Below are 27,789 nucleotides of genomic sequence, written 5' to 3' on the forward strand. Positions count from 1 at the left end.
GATAGGAGTGTGTGTGTGTGGACAGTGTGATGATAAATAGGAGTCTGTGTGCACAGTGTGATGATAAATAGGAGTGTGTGTGTGGACAGTGTGATGATAAATAATAATGTGTGTGTCTGGACAGTGTGATGATAAATAGGAGTGTGTGTGTGTGGACAGTGTGATGATAAATAGGAGTGTGTGTGTGTGGACAGTGTGATGATAAATAGGAGTGTGTGTGTGTGGACAGTGTGATGATTAATAGGAGTGTGTGTGTGGACAGTGTGATGATAGATAGGAGTGTGTGTGTGGACAGTGTGATGATAAATAGGAGTGTGTGTGTGTGGACAGTGTGATGATAAATAGGAGTGTGTGTGTGGACAGTGTGATGATAAATAGGAGTGTGTGTGTGTGGACAGTGTGATGATAAATAGGAGTGTGTGTGTGTGGACAGTGTGATGATAAATAGGAGTGTGTGTGTGGACAGTGTGATGATAGATAGGAGTGTGTGTGTGTGGACAGTGTGATGATAAATAGGAGTGTGTGTGCACAGTGTGATGATAAATAGGAGTGTGTGTGTGGACAGTGTGATGATAAATAATAATGTGTGTGTCTGGACAGTGTGATGATAAATAGGAGTGTGTGTGTGTGGACAGTGTGATGATAAATAGGAGTGTGTGTGTGTGGACAGTGTGATGATAAATAGGAGTGTGTGTGTGGACAGTGTGATGATTAATAGGAGTGTGTGTGTGTGGACAGTGTGATGATAAATAGGAGTGTGTGTGTGTGGACAGTGTGATGATAAATAGGAGTGTGTGTGTGTGGACAGTGTGATGATAAATAGGAGTGTGTGTGTGGACAGTGTGATGATTAATAGGAGTGTGTGTGTGTGGACAGTGTGATGATAAATAGGAGTGTGTGTGTGTGGACAGTGTGATGATAAATAGGAGTGTGTGTGTGTGGACAGTGTGATGATAAATAGGAGTGTGTGTGTGTGGACAGTGTGATGATTAATAGGAGTGTGTGTGTGGACAGAGTGATAATAAATAGGAGTGTGTGTGTGTGGACAGTGTGATGATAAATAGGAGTGTGTGTGTGTGTGGACAGAGTGATAATAAATAGGAGTGTGTGTGTGTGGACAGAGTGATAATAAATAGGAGTGTGTGTGTGTGGACAGTGTGATAATAAATAGGAGTGTATGTGTGTGGACAGTGTGATGATAAATAGGAGTGTGTGTGTGTGGACAGTGTGATGATAAATAGGAGTGTGTGTGTGTGGACAGTGTGATGATAAATAGGAGTGTGTATGTGTGGACAGTGTGATGATAAATAGGAGTGTGTGTGTGGACAGTGTGATGATAAATAGGAGTGTGTGTGTGGACAGAGTGATAATAAATAGGAGTGTGTGTGGGTGGACAGTGTGATGATTAATAGGAGTGTGTGTGTGTGGACAGTGTGATGATAAATAATAATGTGTGTGTGTGGACAGTGTGATAATAAATAGGAGTGTGTGTGTGTGGACAGTGTGATGATAAATAGGAGTGTGTGTGTGTGGACAGTGTGTTGATAAATAGGAGTGTGTGTGTGTGGACAGTGTGATGATAAATAATAATGTGTGTGTGTGGACAGTGTGATAATAAATAGGAGTGTGTGTGTGTGGACAGTGTGATGATAAATAGGAGAGTGTGTGTGTGGACAGTGTGATGATAAATAATAATGTGTGTGTGTGGACAGTGTGATGATAAATAATAATGTGTGTGTGTGGACAGTGTGATGATAAATAATAATGTGTGTGTGTGGACAGTGTGATAATAAATAGGAGTGTGTGTGTGTGGACAGTGTGATGATTAATAGGAGTGTGTGTGTGTGTGGACAGTGTGATAATAAATAGGAGTGTGTGTGTGTGGACAGTGTGATGATAAATAGGAATGTGTGTGTGTGGACAGTGTGATAATAAATAGGAGTGTGTGTGTGTGGACAGTGTGATGATAAATAGGAGTGTGTGTGTGTGGACAGTGTGATGATAAATAATAGTGTGTGCGTGGACAGTGTGATAATAAATAGGAGTGTGTGTGTGTGGACAGTGTGATGATAAATAGGAGTGTGTGTGTGTGGACAGTGTGATAATAAATAGGAGTGTGTGTGTGTGGAGAGTGTGATGATAAATAATAAAGTGTGTGTGTGGACAGTGTGATGATAAATAGGAGTGTGTGTGTGTGGACAGTGTGATGATAAATAATAATGTGTGTGTGTGGACAGTGTGATAATAAATAATAATGTGTGTGTGTGGACAGTGTGATAATAAAAAATAATGTGTGTGTGTGGACAGTGTGATGATAAATAATAATGTGTGTGTGTGGACAGTGTGATGATAAATAGGAGTGTGTGTGTGTGGACAGTGTGATAATAAATAATAATGTGTGTGTGTGGACAGTGTGATGATAAATAGGAGTGTGTGTGTGTGGACAGTGTGATAATAAATAGGAGTGTGTGTGTGTGGACAGTGTGATGATTAATAGGAGTGTGGGTGTGGACAGTGTGATAATAAATAGGAGTGTGTGTGTGTGGACAGTGTGATGATTAATAGGAGTGTGTGTGTGGACAGTGTGATGATAAATAATAATGTGTGTGTGTGGACAGTGTGATGATAAATAGGAGTGTGTGTGTGTGGACAGTGTGATAATAAATAGGAGTGTGTGTGTGTGGACAGTGTGATGATTAATAGGAGTGTGTGTGTGGACAGTGTGATGATAAATAATAATGTGTGTGTGTGGACAGTGTGATGATAAATAGGAGTGTGTGTGTGTGGACAGTGTGATAATAAATAGGAGTGTGTGTGTGGACAGTGTGATAATAAATAGGAGTGTGTGTGTGTGGACAGTGTGATGATTAATAGGAGTGTGTGTGTGTGGACAGTGTGATGATAAATAGGAGTGTGTGTGTGTGGACAGTGTGATGATTAATAGGAGTGTGTGTGTGTGGACAGTGTGATGATAAATAATAATGTGTGTGTGTGGACAGTGTGATAATAAATAGGAGTGTGTGTGTGTGGACAGTGTGATGATAAATAATAATGTGTGTGTGTGGACAGTGTGATAATAAATAGGAGTGTGTGTGTGAGGACAGTGTGAGGATAAATAATAATGTGTGTGTGTGGACAGTGTGATAATAAATAGGAGTGTGTGTGTGTGGACAGTGTGATGATTAATAGGAGTGTGTGTGTGTGGACAGTGTGATGATAAATAATAATGTGTGTGTGTGGACAGTGTGATGATAAATAGGAGTGTGTGTGTGTGGACAGTGTGATGATAAATAGGAGTGTGTTTGTGTGTGGACAGTGTGATGATAAATAGGAGTGTGTGTGTGTGGACAATGTGATGATAAATAGGAGTGTGTGTGTGTGGACAGTGTGATGATAAATAGGAGTTTGTGTGTGTGGACAGTGTGATAATAAATAGGAGTGTGTGTGTGTGGACAGTGTGATAATAAATAGGAGTGTGTGTGTGTGGACAGTGTGATGATAAATAGGAGTGTGTGTGTGTGGACAGTGTGATAATAAATAGGAGTTTGTGTGTGTGGACAGTGTGATAATAAATAGGAGTGTGTGTGTGGACAGTGTGATAATAAATAGGAGTGTATATGTGTGGACAGTGTGATGATAAATAGGAGTGTGTGTGTGTGGACAGTGTGATGATAAATAGGAGTGTGTGTGTGTGGACAGTGTGATGATAAATAGGAGTGTGTGTGTGTGGACAGTGTGATGATAAATAGGAGTGTGTGTGTGTGGACAGTGTGATGATAAATAGGAGTGTGTGTGTGGACAGTGTGATGATTAATAGGAGTGTGTGTGTGTGGACAGTGTGATGATAAATAGGAGAGTGTGTGTGTGGACAGTGTGATGATAAATAGCAGTGTGTGTGTGTGGACAGTGTGATAATAAATAGGAGTGTGTGTGTGTGGACAGTGTGATAATAAATAGGAGTGTGTGTGTGGACAGTGTGATAATAAATAGGAGTGTGTTTGTGTGGACAGTGTGATGATAAATAGGAGTGTGTGTGTGTGGACAGTGTGATAATAAATAGGAGTTTGTGTGTGTGGACAGAGTGATGATAAATAGGAGTGTGTGTGTGTGGATAGTGTGATAATAAATAGGAGTGTGTGTGTGTGGACAGTGTGATGATAAATAGGAGTGTGTGTGTGTGGACAGTGTGATAATAAATAGGAGTGTGTGTGTGGACAGTGTGATAATAAATAGGAGTGTGTGTGTGTGGACAGTGTGATGATAAATAGGAGTGTGTGTGTGTGGACAGTGTGATGATAAATAGGAGTGTGTGTGTGTGGACAGTGTGATAATAAATAGGAGTTTGTGTGTGTGGACAGTGTGATAATAAATAGGAGTTTGTGTGTGGACAGTGTGATAATAAATAGGAGTGTGTGTGTGTGGACAGTGTGATGATAAATAGGAGTGTGTGTGTGTGGACAGTGTGATGATAAATAATAATGTGTGTGTGTGGACAGTGTGATGATAAATAATAATGTGTGTGTGTGGACAGTGTGATAATAAATAGGAGTGTGTGTGTGTGGACAGTGTGATGATTAATAGGAGTGTGTGTGTGTGTGGACAGTGTGATAATAAATAGGAGTGTGTGTGTGGACAGTGTGATGATAAATAGGAATGTGTGTGTGTGGACAGTGTGATAATAAATAGGAGTGTGTGTGTGTGGACAGTGTGATGATAAATAGGAGTGTGTGTGTGTGGACAGTGTGATGATAAATAATAGTGTGTGCGTGGACAGTGTGATAATAAATAGGAGTGTGTGTGTGTGGACAGTGTGATGATAAATAGGAGTGTGTGTGTGTGGACAGTGTGATAATAAATAGGAGTGTGTGTGTGTGGAGAGTGTGATGATAAATAATAATGTGTGTGTGTGGACAGTGTGATGATAAATAGGAGTGTGTGTGTGTGGACAGTGTGATGATAAATAATAATGTGTGTGTGTGGACAGTGTGATAATAAATAATAATGTGTGTGTGTGGACAGTGTGATAATAAATAATAATGTGTGTGTGTGGACAGTGTGATGATAAATAATAATGTGTGTGTGTGGACAGTGTGATGATAAATAGGAGTGTGTGTGTGTGGACAGTGTGATAATAAATAATAATGTGTGTGTGTGGACAGTGTGATGATAAATAGGAGTGTGTGTGTGTGGACAGTGTGATAATAAATAGGAGTGTGTGTGTGTGGACAGTGTGATGATTAATAGGAGTGTGTGTGTGGACAGTGTGATAATAAATAGGAGTGTGTGTGTGTGGACAGTGTGATGATTAATAGGAGTGTGTGTGTGGACAGTGTGATGATAAATAATAATGTGTGTGTGTGGACAGTGTGATGATAAATAGGAGTGTGTGTGTGTGGACAGTGTGATAATAAATAGGAGTGTGTGTGTGTGGACAGTGTGATGATTAATAGGAGTGTGTGTGTGTGGACAGTGTGATGATAAATAATAATGTGTGTGTGTGGACAGTGTGATGATAAATAGGAGTGTGTGTGTGTGGACAGTGTGATGATAAATAGGAGTGTGTTTGTGTGTGGACAGTGTGATGATAAATAGGAGTGTGTGTGTGTGGACAATGTGATGATAAATAGGAGTGTGTGTGTGTGGACAGTGTGATGATAAATAGGAGTTTGTGTGTGTGGACAGTGTGATAATAAATAGGAGTGTGTGTGTGTGGACAGTGTGATAATAAATAGGAGTGTGTGTGTGTGGACAGTGTGATGATAAATAGGAGTGTGTGTGTGTGGACAGTGTGATAATAAATAGGAGTTTGTGTGTGTGGACAGTGTGATAATAAATAGGAGTGTGTGTGTGGACAGTGTGATAATAAATAGGAGTGTATATGTGTGGACAGTGTGATGATAAATAGGAGTGTGTGTGTGTGGACAGTGTGATGATAAATAGGAGTGTGTGTGTGTGGACAGTGTGATGATAAATAGGAGTGTGTGTGTGTGGACAGTGTGATGATAAATAGGAGTGTGTGTGTGTGGACAGTGTGATGATAAATAGGAGTGTGTGTGTGGACAGTGTGATGATTAATAGGAGTGTGTGTGTGTGGACAGTGTGATGATAAATAGGAGAGTGTGTGTGTGGACAGTGTGATGATAAATAGGAGTGTGTGTGTGTGGACAGTGTGATAATAAATAGGAGTGTGTGTGTGTGGACAGTGTGATAATAAATAGGAGTGTGTGTGTGGACAGTGTGATAATAAATAGGAGTGTGTTTGTGTGGACAGTGTGATGATAAATAGGAGTGTGTGTGTGTGGACAGTGTGATAATAAATAGGAGTTTGTGTGTGTGGACAGAGTGATGATAAATAGGAGTGTGTGTGTGTGGATAGTGTGATAATAAATAGGAGTGTGTGTGTGTGGACAGTGTGATGATAAATAATAATGTGTGTGTGTGGACAGTGTGATGATAAATAGGAGTGTGTGTGTGTGGACAGTGTGATGATAAATAGGAGTGTGTTTGTGTGTGGACAGTGTGATGATAAATAGGAGTGTGTGTGTGTGGACAATGTGATGATAAATAGGAGTGTGTGTGTGTGGACAGTGTGATGATAAATAGGAGTTTGTGTGTGTGGACAGTGTGATAATAAATAGGAGTGTGTGTGTGTGGACAGTGTGATAATAAATAGGAGTGTGTGTGTGTGGACAGTGTGATGATAAATAGGAGTGTGTGTGTGTGGACAGTGTGATAATAAATAGGAGTTTGTGTGTGTGGACAGTGTGATAATAAATAGGAGTGTGTGTGTGGACAGTGTGATAATAAATAGGAGTGTATATGTGTGGACAGTGTGATGATAAATAGGAGTGTGTGTGTGTGGACAGTGTGATGATAAATAGGAGTGTGTGTGTGTGGACAGTGTGATGATAAATAGGAGTGTGTGTGTGTGGACAGTGTGATGATAAATAGGAGTGTGTGTGTGTGGACAGTGTGATGATAAATAGGAGTGTGTGTGTGGACAGTGTGATGATTAATAGGAGTGTGTGTGTGTGGACAGTGTGATGATAAATAGGAGAGTGTGTGTGTGGACAGTGTGATGATAAATAGGAGTGTGTGTGTGTGGACAGTGTGATAATAAATAGGAGTGTGTGTGTGTGGACAGTGTGATAATAAATAGGAGTGTGTGTGTGGACAGTGTGATAATAAATAGGAGTGTGTTTGTGTGGACAGTGTGATGATAAATAGGAGTGTGTGTGTGTGGACAGTGTGATAATAAATAGGAGTTTGTGTGTGTGGACAGAGTGATGATAAATAGGAGTGTGTGTGTGTGGATAGTGTGATAATAAATAGGAGTGTGTGTGTGTGGACAGTGTGATGATAAATAGGAGTGTGTGTGTGTGGACAGTGTGATAATAAATAGGAGTGTGTGTGTGGACAGTGTGATAATAAATAGGAGTGTGTGTGAGTGGACAGTGTGATGATAAATAGGAGTGTGTGTGTGTGGACAGTGTGATGATAAATAGGAGTGTGTGTGTGTGGACAGTGTGATAATAAATAGGAGTTTGTGTGTGTGGACAGTGTGATAATAAATAGGAGTGTGTGTGTGGACAGTGTGATAATAAATAGGAGTGTGTGTGTGTGGACAGTGTGATGATAAATAGGAGTGTGTGTGTGTGGACAGTGTGATGATAAATAATAATGTGTGTGTGTGGACAGTGTGATGATAAATAATAATGTGTGTGTGTGGACAGTGTGATAATAAATAGGAGTGTGTGTGTGTGGACAGTGTGATGATTAATAGGAGTGTGTGTGTGTGTGGACAGTGTGATAATAAATAGGAGTGTGTGTGTGTGGACAGTGTGATGATAAATAGGAATGTGTGTGTGTGGTCAGTGTGATAATAAATAGGAGTGTGTGTGTGTGGACAGTGTGATGATAAATAGGAGTGTGTGTGTGTGGACAGTGTGATGATAAATAATAGTGTGTGCGTGGACAGTGTGATAATAAATAGGAGTGTGTGTGTGTGGACAGTGTGATGATAAATAGGAGTGTGTGTGTGTGGACAGTGTGATAATAAATAGGAGTGTGTGTGTGTGGAGAGTGTGATGATAAATAATAATGTGTGTGTGTGGACAGTGTGATGATAAATAGGAGTGTGTGTGTGTGGACAGTGTGATGATAAATAATAATGTGTGTGTGTGGACAGTGTGATAATAAATAATAATGTGTGTGTGTGGACAGTGTGATAATAAATAATAATGTGTGTGTGTGGACAGTGTGATGATAAATAATAATGTGTGTGTGTGGACAGTGTGATGATAAATAGGAGTGTGTGTGTGTGGACAGTGTGATAATAAATAATAATGTGTGTGTGTGGACAGTGTGATGATAAATAGGAGTGTGTGTGTGTGGACAGTGTGATAATAAATAGGAGTGTGTGTGTGTGGACAGTGTGATGATTAATAGGAGTGTGTGTGTGGACAGTGTGATAATAAATAGGAGTGTGTGTGTGTGGACAGTGTGATGATTAATAGGAGTGTGTGTGTGGACAGTGTGATGATAAATAATAATGTGTGTGTGTGGACAGTGTGATGATAAATAGGAGTGTGTGTGTGTGGACAGTGTGATAATAAATAGGAGTGTGTGTGTGTGGACAGTGTGATGATTAATAGGAGTGTGTGTGTGGACAGTGTGATGATAAATAATAATGTGTGTGTGTGGACAGTGTGATGATAAATAGGAGTGTGTGTGTGTGGACAGTGTGATAATAAATAGGAGTGTGTGTGTGGACAGTGTGATAATAAATAGGAGTGTGTGTGTGTGGACAGTGTGATGATTAATAGGAGTGTGTGTGTGTGGACAGTGTGATGATAAATAGGAGTGTGTGTGTGTGGACAGTGTGATGATTAATATGAGTGTGTGTGTGTGGACAGTATGATGATAAATAATAATGTGTGTGTGTGGACAGTGTGATAATAAATAGGAGTGTGTGTGTGAGGACAGTGTGATGATAAATAATAATGTGTGTGTGTGGACAGTGTGATAATAAATAGGAGTGTGTGTGTGTGGACAGTGTGATGATTAATAGGAGTGTGTGTGTGTGGACAGTGTGATGATAAATAATAATGTGTGTGTGTGGACAGTGTGATGATAAATAGGAGTGTGTGTGTGTGGACAGTGTGATGATAAATAGGAGTGTGTTTGTGTGTGGACAGTGTGATGATAAATAGGAGTGTGTGTGTGTGGACAGTGTGATGATAAATAGGAGTTTGTGTGTGTGGACAGTGTGATAATAAATAGGAGTGTGTGTGTGTGGACAGTGTGATAATAAATAGGAGTGTGTGTGTGTGGACAGTGTGATGATTAATAGGAGTGTGTGTGTGTGGACAGTGTGATGATAAATAGGAGTGTGTGTGTGTGGACAGTGTGATAATAAATAGGTGTTTGTGTGTGTGGACAGTGTGATAATAAATAGGAGTGTGTGTGTGGACAGTGTGATAATAAATAGGAGTGTATATGTGTGGACAGTGTGATGATAAATAGGAGTGTGTGTGTGTGGACAGTGTGATGATAAATAGGAGTGTGTGTGTGTGGACAGTGTGATGATAAATAGGAGTGTGTGTGTGTGGACAGTGTGATGATAAATAGGAGTGTGTGTGTGTGGACAGTGTGATGATAAATAGTAGTGTGTGTGTGGACAGTGTGATGATTAATAGGAGTGTGTGTGTGTGGACAGTGTGATGATAAATAGGAGTGTGTGTGTGTGGACAGTGTGATGATAAATAGGAGTGTGTGTGTGTGGACAGTGTGATAATAAATAGGAGTGTGTGTGTGTGGACAGTGTGATAATAAATAGGAGTGTGTGTGTGGACAGTGTGATAATAAATAGGAGTGTGCGTGTGTGGACAGTGTGATGATAAATAGGAGTGTGTGTGTGTGGACAGTGTGATAATAAATAGGAGTTTGTGTGTGTGGACAGAGTGATGATAAATAGGAGTGTGTGTGTGTGGATAGTGTGATAATAAATAGGAGTGTGTGTGTGTGGACAGTGTGATGATAAATAGGAGTGTGTGTGTGTGGACAGTGTGATAATAAATAGGAGTGTGTGTGTGGACAGTGTGATAATAAATAGGAGTGTGTGTGTGTGGACAGTGTGATGATAAATAGGAGTGTGTGTGTGTGGACAGTGTGATGATAAATAGGAGTGTGTGTGTGTGGACAGTGTGATAATAAATAGGAGTTTGTGTGTGTGGACAGTGTGATAATAAATAGGAGTCTGTGTGTGGACAGTGTGATAATAAATAGGAGTGTGTGTGTGTGGACAGTGTGATGATAAATAGGAGTGTGTGTGTGTGGACAGTGTGATTATAAATAGGAGTGTGTGTGTGTGGACAGTGTGATGATAAATAGGAGTGTGTGTGTGTGGACAGTGTGATAATAAATAGGAGTTTGTGTGTGTGGACAGTGTGATAATAAATAGGAGTGTGTGTGTGGACAGTGTGATAATAAATAGGAGTGTGTGTGTGTGGACAGTGTGATGATAAATAGGAGTGTGTGTGTGTGGACAGTGTGATAACAAATAGGAGTTTGTGTGTGTGGACAGTGTGATAATAAATAGGAGTGTGTGTGTGGACAGTGTGATAATAAATAGGAGTGTGTGTGTGTGGACAGTGTGATGATAAATAGGAGTGTGTGTGTGTGGACAGTGTGATGATCAATAGGAGTGTGTGTGTGTGGACAGTGTGATAATAAATAGGAGTTTGTGTGTGTGGACAGTGTGATAATAAATAGGAGTGTGTGTGTGGACAGTGTGATAATAAATAGGAGTGTGTGTGTGTGGACAGTGTGATGATTAATAGGAGTGTGTGTGTGTGGACAGTGTGATAATAAATAGGAGTTTGTGTGTGTGGACAGTGTGATAATAAATAGTAGTGTGTGTGTGGACAGTGTGATAATAAATAGGAGTGTGTGTGTGTGGACAGAGTGATGATAAATAGGAGTGTGTGTGTGTGGACAGTGTGATAATAAATAGGAGTGTGTGTGTGGACAGTGTGATAATAAATAGGAGTGTGTGTGTGGACAGTGTGATAATAAATAGGAGTGTGTGTGTGGACAGTGTGATGATAAATAGGAGTGTGTGTGTGTGGACAGTGTGATGATAAATAGGAGTGTGTGTGTGTGGACAGTGTGATGATTAATAGGAGTGTGTGTGTGTGGACAGTGTGATAATAAATAGGAGTGTGTGTGTGTGGACAGTGTGATGATTAATAGGAGTGTGTGTGTGGACAGTGTGATGATTAATAGGAGTGTGTGTGTGTGGAAAGTGTGATAATAAATAGGACTGTGTGTGTGGACAGTGTGATGATAAATAGGAGTGTGTGTGTGGACAGTGTGATAATAAATAGGAGTGTGTGTGTGTGGACAGTGTGATGATTAATAGGAGTGTGTGTGTGGACAGTGTGATGATTAATAGGAGTGTGTGTGTGGACAGTATGATAATAAATAGGAGTGTGTGTGTGTGGACAGTGTGATGATAAATAGGAGTGTGTGTGTGTGGACAGTGTGATAATAAATAGGAGTGTGTGTGTGTGGACAGTGTGATGATAAATAGGAGTGTGTGTGTGTGGACAGTGTGATAATAAATAGGAGTGTGTGTGTGTGGACAGTGTGATGATAAATAGGAGTTTGTGTGTGTGGACAGTGTGATAATAAATAGGAGTGTGTGTGTGGACAGTGTGATGATTAATAGGAGTGTGTGTGTGTGGACAGTGTGATAATAAATAGGAGTGTGTGTGTGGACAGTGTGATGATAAATAGGAGTGTGTGTGTGTGGACAGTGTGATAATAAATAGGAGTGTGTGTGTGGACAGTGTGATGATAAATAGGAGTGTGTGTGTGTGGACAGTGTGATGATATATAATAATGTGTGTGTGTGGACAGTGTGATGATAAATAATAATGTGTGTGTGTGGACAGTGTGATGATTAATAGGAGTTTGTGTGTGTGGACAGTGTGATAATAAATAGGAGTGTGTGTGTGGACAGTGTGATGATAAATAGGAGTGTGTGTGTGTGGACAGTGTGATGATAAATAATAGTGTGTGTGTGTGGACAGTGTGATGATAAATAATAATGTGTGTGTGTGGACAGTGTGATAATGAATAGGAGTGTGTGTGTGTGGACAGTGTGATGATAAATAATAATGTGTGTGTGTGGACATTGTGATGATTAATAGGATTTTGTGTGTGTGGACAGTGTGATAATAAATAGGAGTGTGTGTGTGGACAGTGTGATGATAAATAGGAGTGTGTGTGTGTGGACAGTGTGATGATAAATAATAGTGTGTGTGTGTGGACAGTGTGATGATAAATAATAATGTGTGTGTGTGGACAGTGTGATAATAAATAGGAGTGTGTGTGTGTGGACAGTGTGATGATAAATAATAATGTGTGTGTGTGGACAGTGTGATAATAAATAGGAGTGTGTGTGTGTGGACAGTGTGATGATAAATAGGAGTGTGTGTGTGTGGACGGTGTGATGATAAATAATAATGTGTGTGTGTGGACAGTGTGATGATAAATAATAATGTGTGTGTGTGGACAGTGTGATAATAAATAGGAGTGTGTGTGTGTGGACAGTGTGATGATAAATAATAATGTGTGTGTGTGGACAGTTTGATAATAAATAGGAGTGTGTGTGTGTGGACAGTGTGATGATAGATAATAATGTGTGTGTGTGGACAGTGTGATGATAAATAATAATGTGTGTGTGTGGACAGTGTGATAATAAATAGGAGTGTGTGTGTGTGGACAGTGTGATGACAAATAATAATGTGTGTGTGTGGACAGTGTGATGATAAATAGGAGTGTGTGTGTGTGGACAGTGTGATGATAAATAATAATGTGTGTGTGTGGACAGTGTGATAATAAATAGGAGTGTGTGTGTGTGGACAGTGTGATGATAAATAATAATGTGTGTGTGTGGACAGTGTGATGATAAATAGGAGTATGTGTGTGTGGACAGTGTGATGATAAATAGGAGTGTGTGTGTGTGGACAGTGTGATGATAAATAATAATGTGTGTGTGTGGACAGTGTGATAATAAATAATAATGTGTGTGTGTGGACAGTGTGATAATAAATAGGAGTGTGTGTGTGTGGACAGTGTGATAATAAATAGGAGTGTGTGTGTGTGGACAGTGTGATAATAAATAGGAGTGTGTGTGTGTGGACAGTGGGATAATAAATAGGAGTGTGTGTGTGTGGACAGTGTGATAATAAATAGGAGTGTGTGTGTGGACAGTGTGATGATTAATAGGAGTGTGTGTGTGTGGACAGTGTGATAATAAATAGGAGTGTGTGTGTGGACAGTGTGATGATAAATAGGAGTGTGTGTGTGTGGACAGTGTGATAATAAATAGGAGTGTGTGTGTGGACAGTGTGATGATAAATAGGAGTGTGTGTGTGTGGACAGTGTGATGATATATAATAATGTGTGTGTGTGGACAGTGTGATGATAAATAATAATGTGTGTGTGTGGACAGTGTGATGATTAATAGGAGTGTGTGTGTGGACATTGTGATGATTAATAGGAGTTTGTGTGTGTGGACAGTGTGATAATAAATAGGAGTGTGTGTGTGGACAGTGTGATGATAAATAGGAGTGTGTGTGTGTGGACAGTGTGATGATAAATAATAGTGTGTGTGTGTGGACAGTGTGATGATAAATAATAATGTGTGTGTGTGGACAGTGTGATAATAAATAGGAGTGTGTGTGTGTGGACAGTGTGATGATAAATAATAATGTGTGTGTGTGGACAGTGTGATAATAAATAGGAGTGTGTGTGTGTGGACAGTGTGATGATAAATAGGAGTGTGTGTGTGTGGACAGTGTGATGATAAATAATAATGTGTGTGTGTGGACAGTGTGATGATAAATAATAATGTGTGTGTGTGGACAGTGTGATAATAAATAGGAGTGTGTGTGTGTGGACAGTGTGATGATAAATAATAATGTGTGTGTGTGGACAGTGTGATAATAAATAGGAGAGTGTGTGTGTGGACAGTGTGATGATAAATAATAATGTGTGTGTGTGGACAGTGTGATGATAAATAATAATGTGTGTGTGTGGACAGTGTGATAATAAATAGGAGTGTGTGTGTGTGGACAGTGTGATGATAAATAATAATGTGTGTGTGTGGACAGTGTGATAATAAATAGGAGTGTGTGTGTGTGGACAGTGTGATGATAAATAATAATGTGTGTGTGTGGACAGTGTGATAATAAATAGGAGTGTGTGTGTGTGGACAGTGTGATGATAAATAATAATGTGTGTGTGTGGAAAGTGTGATGAAAAATAGGAGTGTGTGTGTGTGGACAGTGTGATGATAAATAGGAGTGTGTGTGTGTGGACAGTGTGATGATAAATAATAATGTGTGTGTGTGGACAGTGTGATAATAAATAATAATGTGTGTGTGTGGACAGTGTGATAATAAATAGGAGTGTGTGTGTGTGGACAGTGTGATAATAAATAGGAGTGTGTGTGTGTGGACAGTGTGATAATAAATAATAATGTGTGTGTGTGGACAGTGTGATAATAAATAGGAGTGTGTGTGTGTGGACAGTGGGATAATAAATAGGAGTGTGTGTGTGTGGACAGTGTGATGATAAATAATAATGTGTGTGTGTGGACAGTGTGATGATAAATAATAATGTGTGTGTGTGGACAGTGTGATAATAAATAGGAGTGTGTGTGTGTGGACAGTGTGATGATAAATAATAATGTGTGTGTGTGGACAGTGTGATGATAAATAATAATGTGTGTGTGTGGACAGTGTGATAATAAATAGGAGTGTGTGTGTGTGGACAGTGTGATGATAAATAATAATGTGTGTGTGTGGACAGTGTGATGATAAATAATAATGTGTGTGTGGACAGTGTGATAATAAATAGGAGTGTGTGTGTGTGGACAGTGTGATGATAAATAATAATGTGTGTGTGTGGACAGTGTGATGATAAATAATAATGTGTGTGTGTGGACAGTGTGATAAGAAATAGGAGTGTGTGTGTGTGGACAGTGTGATGATAAATAATAATGTGTGTGTGTGGACAGTGTGATAATAAATAGGAGTGTGTGTGTGTGGACAGTGTGATGATAAATAGGAGTGTGTGTGTGTGGACAGTGTGATGATAAATAATAATGTGTGTGTGTGGACAGTGTGATGATAAATAATAATGTGTGTGTGTGGTCAGTGTGATGATAAATAGGAGTGTGTGTGTGTGGACAGTGTGATGATAAATAGGAGTGTGTGTGTGTGGACAGTGTGATGATAAATAGGAGTGTGTGTGTGTGGACAGTGTGATGATAAATAGGAGTGTGTGTGTGGACAGTGTGATGATAAATAGGAGTGTGTGTGTGTGGACAGTGTGATGATAAATAGGAGTGTGTGTGTGTGGACAGTGTGATGATAAATAGGAGTGTGTGTGTGGACAGTGTGATGATAAATAGGAGTGTGTGTGTGTGGACAGTGTGATGATAAATAGGAGTGTGTGTGTGGACAGTGTGATGATAGATAGGAGTGTGTGTGTGTGGACAGTGTGATGATAAATAGGAGTGTGTGTGCACAGTGTGATGATAAATAGGAGTGTGTGTGTGGACAGTGTGATGATAAATAATAATGTGTGTGTCTGGACAGTGTGATGATAAATAGGAGTGTGTGTGTGTGGACAGTGTGATGATAAATAGGAGTGTGTGTGTGTGGACAGTGTGATGATAAATAGGAGTGTGTGTGTGGACAGTGTGATGATTAATAGGAGTGTGTGTGTGTGGACAGTGTGATGATAAATAGGAGTGTGTGTGTGTGGACAGTGTGATGATAAATAGGAGTGTGTGTGTGTGGACAGTGTGATGATAAATAGGAGTGTGTGTGTGGACAGTGTGATGATTAATAGGAGTGTGTGTGTGTGGACAGTGTGATGATAAATAGGAGTGTGTGTGTGTGGACAGTGTGATAATAAATAGTAGTGTGTGTGTGTGGACAGTGTGATGATAAATAGGAGTGTGTGTGTGGACAGTGTGATGATTAATAGGAGTGTGTGTGTGGACAGAGTGATAATAAATAGGAGTGTGTGTGTGTGGACAGTGTGATAATAAATAGGAGTGTGTGTGTGGACAGTGTGATGATAAATAGGAGTGTGTGTGTGTGGACAGAGTGATAATAAATAGGAGTGTGTGTGTGTGGACAGAGTGTTAATAAATAGGAGTGTGTGCGTGTGGACAGAGTGATAATAAATAGGAGTGTGTGTGTGTGGACAGTGTGATGATAAATAGGAGTGTGTGTGTGTGGACAGTGTGATGATAAATAGGAGTGTGTGTGTGTGGACAGTGTGATGATAAATAGGAGTGTGTGTGTGTGGACAGTGTGATGATAAATAGGAGTGTGTGTGTGGACAGTGTGATGATAAATAGGAGTGTGTGTGTGGACAGAGTGATAATAAATAGGAGTGTGTGTGTGTGGACAGTGTGATGATTAATAGGAGTGTGTGTGTGTGGACAGTGTGATGATAAATAATAATGTGTGTGTGTGGACAGTGTGATAATAAATAGGAGTGTGTGTGTGTGGACAGTGTGATGATAAATAGGAGTGTGTGTGTGTGGACAGTGTGTTGATAAATAGGAGTGTGTGTGTGTGGACAGTGTGATGATAAATAATAATGTGTGTGTGTGGACAGTGTGATAATAAATAGGAGTGTGTGTGTGTGGACAGTGTGATGATAAATAGGAGTGTGTGTGTGTGGACAGTGTGATGATAAATAATAATGTGTGTGTGTGGACAGTGTGATGATAAATAATAATGTGTGTGTGTGGACAGTGTGATGATAAATAATAATGTGTGTGTGTGGACAGTGTGATAATAAATAGGAGTGTGTGTGTGTGGACAGTGTGATGATTAATAGGAGTGTGTGTTTGTGTGGACAGTGTGATAATAAATAGGAGTGTGTGTGTGTGAACAGTGTGATGATAAATAATAATGTGTGTGTGTGGACAGTGTGATAATAAATAGGAGTGTGTGTGTGTGGACAGTGTGATGATAAATAGGAGTGTGTGTGTGTGGACAGTGTGATGATAAATATTAGTGTGTGCGTGGACAGTGTGATAATAAATAGGAGTGTGTGTGTGTGGACAGTGTGATGATAAATAGGAGTGTGTGTATGTGGACAGTGTGATAATAAATAGGAGTGTGTGTGTGTGGACAGTGTGATGATAAATAATAATGTGTGTGTGTGGACAGTGTGATGATAAATAGGGGTGTGTGTGTGTTGAGAGTGTGATGATAAATAATAATGTGTGTGTGTGGACAGTGTGATAATAAATAATAATGCGTGTGTGTGGACAGTGTGATAATAAATAATAATGTGTGTGTGTGGACAGTGTGATGATAAATAATAATGTGTGTGTGTGGACAGTGTGATGATAAATAGGAGTGTGTGTGTGTGGACAGTGTGATAATAAATAATAATGTGTGTGTGTGGACAGTGTGATGATAAATAGGAGTGTGTGTGTGTGGACAGTGTGATAATAAATATGAGTGTGTGTGTGTGGACAGTGTGATGATTAATGGGAGTGTGTGTGTGGACAGTGTGATAATAAATAGGAGTGTGTGTGTGTGGACAGTGTGATGATTAATAGGAGTGTGTGTGTGGACAGTGTGATGATAAATAATAATGTGTGTGTGTGGACAGTGTGATGATAAATAGGAGTGTGTGTGTGTGGACAGTGTGATAATAAATAGGAGTGTGTGTGTGTGGACAGTGTGATGATTAATAGGAGTGTGTGTGTGGACAGTGTGATGATAAATAATAATGTGTGTGTGTGGACAGTGTGATGATAAATAGGAGTGTGTGTGTGTGGACAGTGTGATAATAAATAGGAGTGTGTGTGTGGACAGTGTGATAATAAATAGGACTGTGTGTGTGTGGACAGTGTGATAATAAATAATAGTGTGTGCGTGTACAGTGTGATAATAAATAGGAGTGTGTGTGTGTGGACAGTGTGATGATAAATAGGAGTGTGTGTGTGTGGACAGTGTGATAATAAATAGGAGTGTGTGTGTGTGGACAGTGTGATGATAAATAGGAGTGTGTGTGTGGACAGTGTGATGATAAATAATAATGTGTGTGTGTGGACAGTGTGATGATAAATAATAATGTGTGTGTGTGGACAGTGTGATGATAAATAATAATGTGTGTGTGTGGACAGTGTGATGATAAATAGGAGTGTGTGTGTGTGGACAGTGTGATGATAAATAATAATGTGTGTGTGTGGACAGTGTGATGATAAATAATAATGTGTGTGTGTGGACAGTGTGATGATAAATAGGAGTGTGTGTGTGTGGACAGTGTGATGATAAATAATAATGTGTGTGTGTGGACAGTGTGATGATAAATAGGAGTGTGTGTGTGTGGACAGTGTGATGATAAATATTAATGTGTGTGTGTGGACAGTCTGATGATAAATAATAATGTGTGCGTGGACAGTGTGATGATAAATAGGAGTGTGTGTGTGGACAGTGTGATGATAAATAGGAGTGTGTGTGTGTGGACAGTGTGATGATAAATAATAGTGTGTGCGTGGAGAGGATGATAATAAATAGGAGTGTGTGTGTGTGGACAGTGTGATGATAAATAGGAGTGTGTGTGTGGACAGTGTGATAATAAATAGGAGTGTGTGTGTGTGGACAGTGTGATGATAAATAATAGTGTGTGCGTGGACAGTGTGATAATAAATAGGAGTGTGTGTGTGTGGACAGTGTGATGATAAATAGGAGTGTGTGTGTGGACAGTGTGATGATAAATAGGAGTGTGTGTGTGTGGACAGTGTGATGATAAATAGGAGTGTGTGTGTGGACAGTGTGATGATAAATAGGAGTGTGTGTGTGGACAGTGTGATGATAAATAGGAGTGTGTGTGTGTGGACAGTGTGATGATAAATAATAGTGTGTGCGTGGACAGTGTGATAATAAATAGGAGTGTGTGTGTGTGGACAGTGTGATGATAAATAGGAGTGTGTGTGTGGACAGTGTGATGATAAATAGGAGTGTGTGTGTGTGGACAGTGTGATGATAAATAATAGTGTGTGCGTGGACAGTGTGATGATAAATAGGAGTGTGTGTGTGTGGACAGTGTGATGATAAATAGGAGTGTGTGTGTGGACAGTGTGATGATAAATAGGAGTGTGTGTGTGTGGACAGTGTGATGATAAATAGGAGTGTGTGCGTGGACAGTGTGATAATAAATAGGAGTGTGTGTGTGGACAGTGTGATGATAAATAGGAGTGTGTGTGTGTGGACAGTGTGATGATAAATAGGAGTGTGTGTGTGGACAGTGTGATAATAAATAGGAGTGTGTGTGTGGACAGTGTGATGATAAATAGGAGTGTGTGTGTGTGGACAGTGTGATGATAAATAGGAGTGTGTGTGTGTGGACAGTGTGATAATAAATAGGAGTGTGTGTGTGTGGACAGTGTGATGATAAATAATAATGTGTGTGTGTGGACAGTGTGATGATAAATAATAATGTGTGTGTGTGGACAGTGTGATAATAAATAGGAGTGTGTGTGTGTGGACAGTGTGATGATAAATAGGAGTGTGTGTGTGTGGACAGTGTGTTGATAAATAGGAGTGTGTGTGTGTGGACAGTGTGATGATAAATAATAATGTGTGTGTGTGGACAGTGTGATAATAAATAGGAGTGTGTGTGTGTGGACAGTGTGATGATAAATAGGAGTGTGTGTGTGTGAACAGTGTGATGATAAATAATAATGTGTGTGTGTGGACAGTGTGATGATAAATAATAATGTGTGTGTGTGGACAGTGTGATGATAAATAATAATGTGTGTGTGTGGACAGTGTGATAATAAATAGGAGTGTGTGTGTGTGGACAGTGTGATGATTAATAGGAGTGTGTGTGTGTGTGGACAGTGTGATAATAAATAGGAGTGTGTGTGTGTGGACAGTGTGATGATAAATAATAATGTGTGTGTGTGGACAGTGTGATAATAAATAGGAGTGTGTGTGTGTGGACAGTGTGATGATAAATAGGAGTGTGTGTGTGTGGACAGTGTGATGATAAATAATAGTGTGTGCGTGGACAGTGTGATAATAAATAGGAGTGTGTGTGTGTGGACAGTGTGATGATAAATAGGAGTGTGTGTGTGTGGACAGTGTGATAATAAATAGGAGTGTGTGTGTGTGGACAGTGTGATGATAAATAATAATGTGTGTGTGTGGACAGTGTGATGATAAATAGGGGTGTGTGTGTGTGGACAGTGTGATGATAAATAATAATGTGTGTGTGTGGACAGTGTGATAATAAATAATAATGTGTGTGTGTGGACAGTGTGATGATAAATAGGAGTGTGTGTGTGTGGACAGTGTGATAATAAATAATAATGTGTGTGTGTGGACAGTGTGATGATAAATAGGAGTGTGTGTGTGTGGACAGTGTGATAATAAATAGGAGTGTGTGTGTGTGGACAGTGTGATGATTAATAGGAGTGTGTGTGTGGACAGTGTGATGATAAATAATAATGTGTGTGTGTGGACAGTGTGATGATAAATAGGAGTGTGTGTGTGTGGACAGTGTGATAATAAATAGGAGTGTGTGTGTGTGGACAGTGTGATGATTAATAGGAGTGTGTGTGTGGACAGTGTGATGATAAATAATAATGTGTGTGTGTGGACAGTGTGATGATAAATAGGAGTGTGTGTGTGTGGACAGTGTGATAATAAATAGGAGTGTGTGTGTGGACAGTGTGATAATAAATAGGACTGTGTGTGTGTGGACAGTGTGATAATAAATAATAGTGTGTGCGTGTACAGTGTGATAATAAATAGGAGTGTGTGTGTGTGGACAGTGTGATGATAAATAGGAGTGTGTGTGTGTGGACAGTGTGATAATAAATAGGAGTGTGTGTGTGTGGACAGTGTGATGATAAATAGGAGTGTGTGTGTGGACAGTGTGATGATAAATAATAATGTGTGTGTGTGGACAGTGTGATGATAAATAATAATGTGTGTGTGTGGACAGTGTGATGATAAATAATAATGTGTGTGTGTGGACAGTGTGATGATAAATAGGAGTGTGTGTGTGTGGACAGTGTGATGATAAATAATAATGTGTGTGTGTGGACAGTGTGATGATAAATAATAATGTGTGTGTGTGGACAGTGTGATGATAAATAGGAGTGTGTGTGTGTGGACAGTGTGATGATAAATAATAATGTGTGTGTGTGGACAGTGTGATGATAAATAGGAGTGTGTGTGTGTGGACAGTGTGATGATAAATAATAATGTGTGTGTGTGGACAGTGTGATGATAAATAATAATGTGTGTGTGTGGACAGTGTGATGATAAATAGGAGTGTGTGTGTGTGGACAGTGTGATGATAAATAATAATGTGTGCGTGGACAGTGTGATGATAAATAGGAGTGTGTGTGTGGACAGTGTGATGATAAATAGGAGTGTGTGTGTGTGGACAGTGTGATGATAAATAATAGTGTGTGCGTGGAGAGGATGATAATAAATAGGAGTGTGTGTGTGTGGACAGTGTGATGATAAATAGGAGTGTGTGTGTGGACAGTGTGATAATAAATAGGAGTGTGTGTGTGTGGACAGTGTGATGATAAATAATAGTGTGTGCGTGGACAGTGTGATAATAAATAGGAGTGTGTGTGTGTGGACAGTGTGATGATAAATAGGAGTGTGTGTGTGGACAGTGTGATGATAAATAGGAGTGTGTGTGTGTGGACAGTGTGATGATAAATAGGAGTGTGTGTGTGGACAGTGTGATGATAAATAGGAGTGTGTGTGTGGACAGTGTGATGATAAATAGGAGTGTGTGTGTGTGGACAGTGTGATGATAAATAATAGTGTGTGCGTGGACAGTGTGATAATAAATAGGAGTGTGTGTGTGTGGACAGTGTGATGATAAATAGGAGTGTGTGTGTGGACAGTGTGATGATAAATAGGAGTGTGTGTGTGTGGACAGTGTGATGATAAATAATAGTGTGTGCGTGGACAGTGTGATGATAAATAGGAGTGTGTGTGTGTGGACAGTGTGATGATAAATAGGAGTGTGTGTGTGGACAGTGTGATGATAAATAGGAGTGTGTGTGTGTGGACAGTGTGATGATAAATAGGAGTGTGTGCGTGGACAGTGTGATAATAAATAGGAGTGTGTGTGTGGACAGTGTGATGATAAATAGGAGTGTGTGTGTGTGGACAGTGTGATGATAAATAGGAGTGTGTGTGTGGACAGTGTGATAATAAATAGGAGTGTGTGTGTGGACAGTGTGATGATAAATAGGAGTGTGTGTGTGTGGACAGTGTGATGATAAATAGGAGTGTGTGTGTGTAGACAGTGTGATAATAAATAGGAGTGTGTGTGTGTGGACAGTGTGATGATAAATAATAATGTGTGTGTGTGGACAGTGTGATGATAAATAGGAGTGTGTGTGTGGACAGTGTGATAATAAATAGGAGTGTGTGTGTGTGGACAGTGTGATGATTAATAGGAGTGTGTGTGTGGACAGTGTGATGATAAATAATAATGTGTGTGTGTGGACAGTGTGATGATAAATAGGAGTGTGTGTGTGTGGACAGTGTGATAATAAATAGGAGTGTGTGTGTGTGGACAGTGTGATGATTAATAGGAGTGTGTGTGTGGACAGTGTGATGATAAATAATAATGTGTGTGTGTGGACAGTGTGATGATAAATAGGAGTGTGTGTGTGTGGACAGTGTGATAATAAATAGGAGTGTGTGTGTGGACAGTGTGATAATAAATAGGACTGTGTGTGTGTGGACAGTGTGATAATAAATAATAGTGTGTGCGTGGACAGTGTGATAATAAATAGGAGTGTGTGTGTGTGGACAGTGTGATGATAAATAGGAGTGTGTGTGTGTGGACAGTGTGATGATAAATAGGAGTGTGTGTGTGTGGACAGTGTGATGATAAATAGGAGTGTGTGTGGACAGTGTGATGATAAATAATAATGTGTGTGCGTGGACAGTGTGATGATAAATAATAATGTGTGTGTGTGGACAGTGTGATGATAAATAATAATGTGTGTGTGTGGACAGTGTGATGATAAATAGGAGTGTGTGTGTGTGGACAGTGTGATGATAAATAATAATGTGTGTGTGTGGACAGTGTGATGATAAATAATAATGTGTGTGTGTGGACAGTGTGATGATAAATAGGAGTGTGTGTGTGTGGACAGTGTGATGATAAATAATAATGTGTGTGTGTGGACAGTGTGATGATAAATAATAATGTGTGTGTGTGGACAGTGTGATGATAAATAGGAGTGTGTGTGTGTGGACAGTGTGATGATAAATAATAATGTGTGTGTGTGGACAGTGTGATGATAAATAATAATGTGTGTGTGTGGACAGTGTGATGATAAATAGGAGTGTGTGTGTGTGGACAGTGTGATGATAAATAATAATGTGTGCGTGGACAGTGTGATGATAAATAGGAGTGTGTGTGTGGACAGTGTGATGATAAATAGGAGTGTGTGTGTGTGGACAGTGTGATGATAAATAATAGTGTGTGCGTGGAGAGGATGATAATAAATAGGAGTGTGTGTGTGTGGACAGTGTGATGATAAATAGGAGTGTGTGTGTGGACAGTGTGATAATAAATAGGAGTGTGTGTGTGTGGACAGTGTGATGATAAATAATAGTGTGTGCGTGGACAGTGTGATAATAAATAGGAGTGTGTGTGTGTGGACAGTGTGATGATAAATAGGAGTGTGTGTGTGGACAGTGTGATGATAAATAGGAGTGTGTGTGTGTGGACAGTGTGATGATAAATAGGAGTGTGTGTGTGGACAGTGTGATGATAAATAGGAGTGTGTGTGTGGACAGTGTGATGATAAATAGGAGTGCGTGTGTGTGGACAGTGTGATGATAAATAATAGTGTGTGCGTGGACAGTGTGATAATAAATAGGAGTGTGTGTGTGTGGACAGTGTGATGATAAATAGGAGTGTGTGTGTGGACAGTGTGATGATAAATAGGAGTGTGTGTGTGTGGACAGTGTGATGATAAATAATAGTGTGTGCGTGGACAGTGTGATGATAAATAGGAGTGTGTGTGTGTGGACAGTGTGATGATAAATAGGAGTGTGTGTGTGGACAGTGTGATGATAAATAGGAGTGTGTGTGTGTGGACAGTGTGATGATAAATAGGAGTGTGTGCGTGGACAGTGTGATAATAAATAGGAGTGTGTGTGTGGACAGTGTGATGATAAATAGGAGTGTGTGTGTGTGGACAGTGTGATGATAAATAGGAGTGTGTGTGTGGACAGTGTGATAATAAATAGGAGTGTGTGTGTGTGGACAGTGTGATGATAAATAATAATGTGTGTGTGTGGACAGTGTGATGATAAATAGGAGTGTGTGTGTGTGGACAGTGTGATGATAAATAGGAGTGTGTGTGTGTGGACAGTGTGATAATAAATAGGAGTGTGTGTGTGTGGACAGTGTGATGATAAATAATAATGTGTGTGTGTGGACAGTGTGATGATAAATAGGAGTGTGTGTGTGTGGACAGTGTGATGATAAATAATAATGTGTGTGTGTGGACAGTGTGATGATAAATAGGAGTGTGTGTGTGGACAGTGTGATAATAAATAGGAGTGTGTGTGTGGACAGTGTGATGATAAATAGGAGTGTGTGTGTGTGGACAGTGTGATGATAAATAGGAGTGTGTGTGTGTGGACAGTGTGATGATAAATAGGAGTGTGTGTGTGGACAGTGTGATAATAAATAGCAGTGTGTGTGTGGACAGTGTGATGATAAATAGGAGTGTGTGTGTGTGGACAGTGTGATAATAAATAGGAGTGTGTGTGTGTGGACAGTGTGATGATAAATAGGAGTGTGTGTGTGTGGACAGTGTGATGATAAATAATAATGTGTGTGTGTGGACAGTGTGATGATAAATAGGAGTGTGTGTGTGTAGACAGTGTGATGATAAATAATAATGTGTGTGTGTGGACAGTGTGATGATAAATAGGAGTGTGTGTGTGTGGACAGTGTGATGATAAATAGGAGTGTGTGTGTGTGGACAGTGTGATGATAAATAGGAGTGTGTGTGTGTGGACAGTGTGATGATAAATAATAATGTGTGTGTGTGGACAGTGTGATGATAAATAGGAGTGTGTGTGTGTGGACAGTGTGATGATAAATAATAATGTGTGTGTGTGGACAGTGTGATGATAAATAGGAGTGTGTGTGTGGACAGTGTGATGATAAATAGGAGTGTGTGTGTGTGGACAGTGTGGTAATAAATAGGAATGTGTGTGTGTGGACAGTGTGATGATAAATAATAATGTGTGTGTGTGGACAGTGTGATGATAAATAATAATGTGTGTGTGTGGACAGAGTGATGATAAATAGGAGTGTGTGTGTGTGGACAGTGTGATGATAAATAGGAGTGTGTGTGTGTGGACAGTGTGATGATAAATAATAATGTGTGTGTGTGGACAGTGTGATGATAAATAGGAGTGTGTGTGTGTGGACAGTGTGATGATAAATAGGAGTGTGTGTGTGTGGACAGTGTGATGATAAATAATAATGTGTGTGTGTGGACAGTGTGATGATAAATAATAATGTGTGTGTGTGGACAGTGTGATGATAAATAGGAGTGTGTGTGTGTGGACAGTGTGATGATAAATAGGAGTGTGTGTGTGTGGACAGTGTGATGATAAATAGGAGTGTGTGTGTGTGGACAGTGTGATAATAAATAATAATGTGTGTGTGTGGACAGTGTGATGATAAATAATAATGTGTGTGTGTGGACAGTGTGATGATAAATAGGAGTGTTTGTGTGTGGACAGTGTGATGATAAATAGGAGTGTGTGTGTGTGGACAGTGTGATGATAAATAATAATGTGTGTGTGTGGACAGTGTGATAATAAATAATAATGTGTGTGTGGACAGTGTGATAATAAATAGGAGTGTGTGTGTGTGGACAGAGTGATAATAAATAGGAGTGTGTGTGTGTGGACAGTGTGATGATAAATAGGAGTGTGTGTGTGTGTGGACAGTGTGATGATAAATAATAATGTGTGTGTGTGGACAGTGTGATGATAAATAGGAGTGTGTGTGTGTGGACAGTGTGATGATAAATAGGAGTGTGTGTGTGTGGACAGTGTGATAATAAATAGGAGTGTGTGTGTGTGGACAGTGTGATGATAAATAATAATGTGTGTGTGTGGACAGTGTGATGATAAATAATAATGTGTGTGTGTGGACAGTGTGATGATAAATAGGAGTGTGTGTGTGTGGACAGTGTGATGATAAATAATAATGTGTGTGTGTGGATAGTGTGATGATAACTAGGAGTGTGTGTGTGTGGACAGTGTGATGATAAATAGGAGTGTGTGTGTGGACAGTGTGATGATAAATAATAATGTGTGTGTGTGGACAGTGTGATGATAAATAGGAGTGTGTGTGTGTGGACAGTGTGATGATAAATAGGAGTGTGTGTGTGTGGACAGTGTGATAATAAATAGGAGTGTGTGTGTGTGGACAGTGTGATAATAAATAGGAGTGTGTGTGTGGACAGTGTGATGATAAATAGGAGTGTGTGTGTGGACAGTGTGATAATAAATAGGAGTGTGTGTGTGTGGACAGTGTGATAATAAATAGGAGTGTGTGTGTGGACAGTGTGATGATAAATAGGAGTGTGTGTGTGGACAGTGTGATAATAAATAGGAGTGTGTGTGTGTGGACAGTGTGATGATAAATAGGAGTGTGTGTGTGTGGACAGTGTGATGATAAATAATAATGTGTGTGTGTGGACAGTGTGATGATAAATAGGAGTGTGTGTGTGTGGACAGTGTGATAATAAATAGGAGTGTGTGTGTGGACAGTGTGATGATAAATAATAATGTGTGTGTGTGGACAGTGTGATGATAAATAGGAGTGTGTGTGTGTGGACAGTGTGATGATAAATAGGAGTGTGTGTGTGGACAGTGTGATGATAAATAATAATGTGTGTGTGTGGACAGTGTGATGATAAATAGGAGTGTGTTTGTTTGGACAGTGTGATGATAAATAGGAGTGTGTTCAGTGTGATAATATTAAGCAGACCACGTGAGGAATCATTTTAAATCAACAGTCCTATTTCGAGAGTTTTACTCCCATCCCGATAAATTGTGCTTGGTCATCACAGAAAGTTGGTCTATCTAAAGCCGGGCCTGAGCTATTGGAAAGTTTGTTTGTGATGGGTGAAAATGGGAAATGTTGCTTTTTACCTTGGGAGGCTAGGTAAATAAAAAGGATCGTTAAAACCACTGTAGCTGCGGAAACACTGTGTCTTGGGTAGGCAGTGGATATGGGTGCAATTTTCAAATAATTTCGGTGAAATTCTGAGCAAGGGACATACTGAAGATTGGATACCTTTGAATGTTATGTGGATAATCGTTCTTTTTGGGACAATGTACACTTTACAAGAAGTCTGAGTGAGAAAGGCTACGTATTGACTTTACTGGATTGAAACAAATGCTGGAAAGAAAGGAAATCTTTCAGCTTAAATCAGTAGATGCAACTCATCAGCTATCTTATTTTTGCACAACAAGAATTGGTAGGACAAAGAAATTGTTCGGAGTGCTCGAGGAGGAGTCTCACAATGCAATACTTTGGACCTAATATGAAATTTATTCAGATTTAATTTGAAATGTTGTTTGAACATGTTAATACTTTGTACATAATATGGAATTTGTTTTGAAATGCTGTTTTAGC

This window comes from Heterodontus francisci, chromosome 29 (genome assembly GCF_036365525.1).
Source record: "Heterodontus francisci isolate sHetFra1 chromosome 29, sHetFra1.hap1, whole genome shotgun sequence".
NCBI classification, from domain to species: Eukaryota; Metazoa; Chordata; class Chondrichthyes; order Heterodontiformes; family Heterodontidae; genus Heterodontus; species Heterodontus francisci.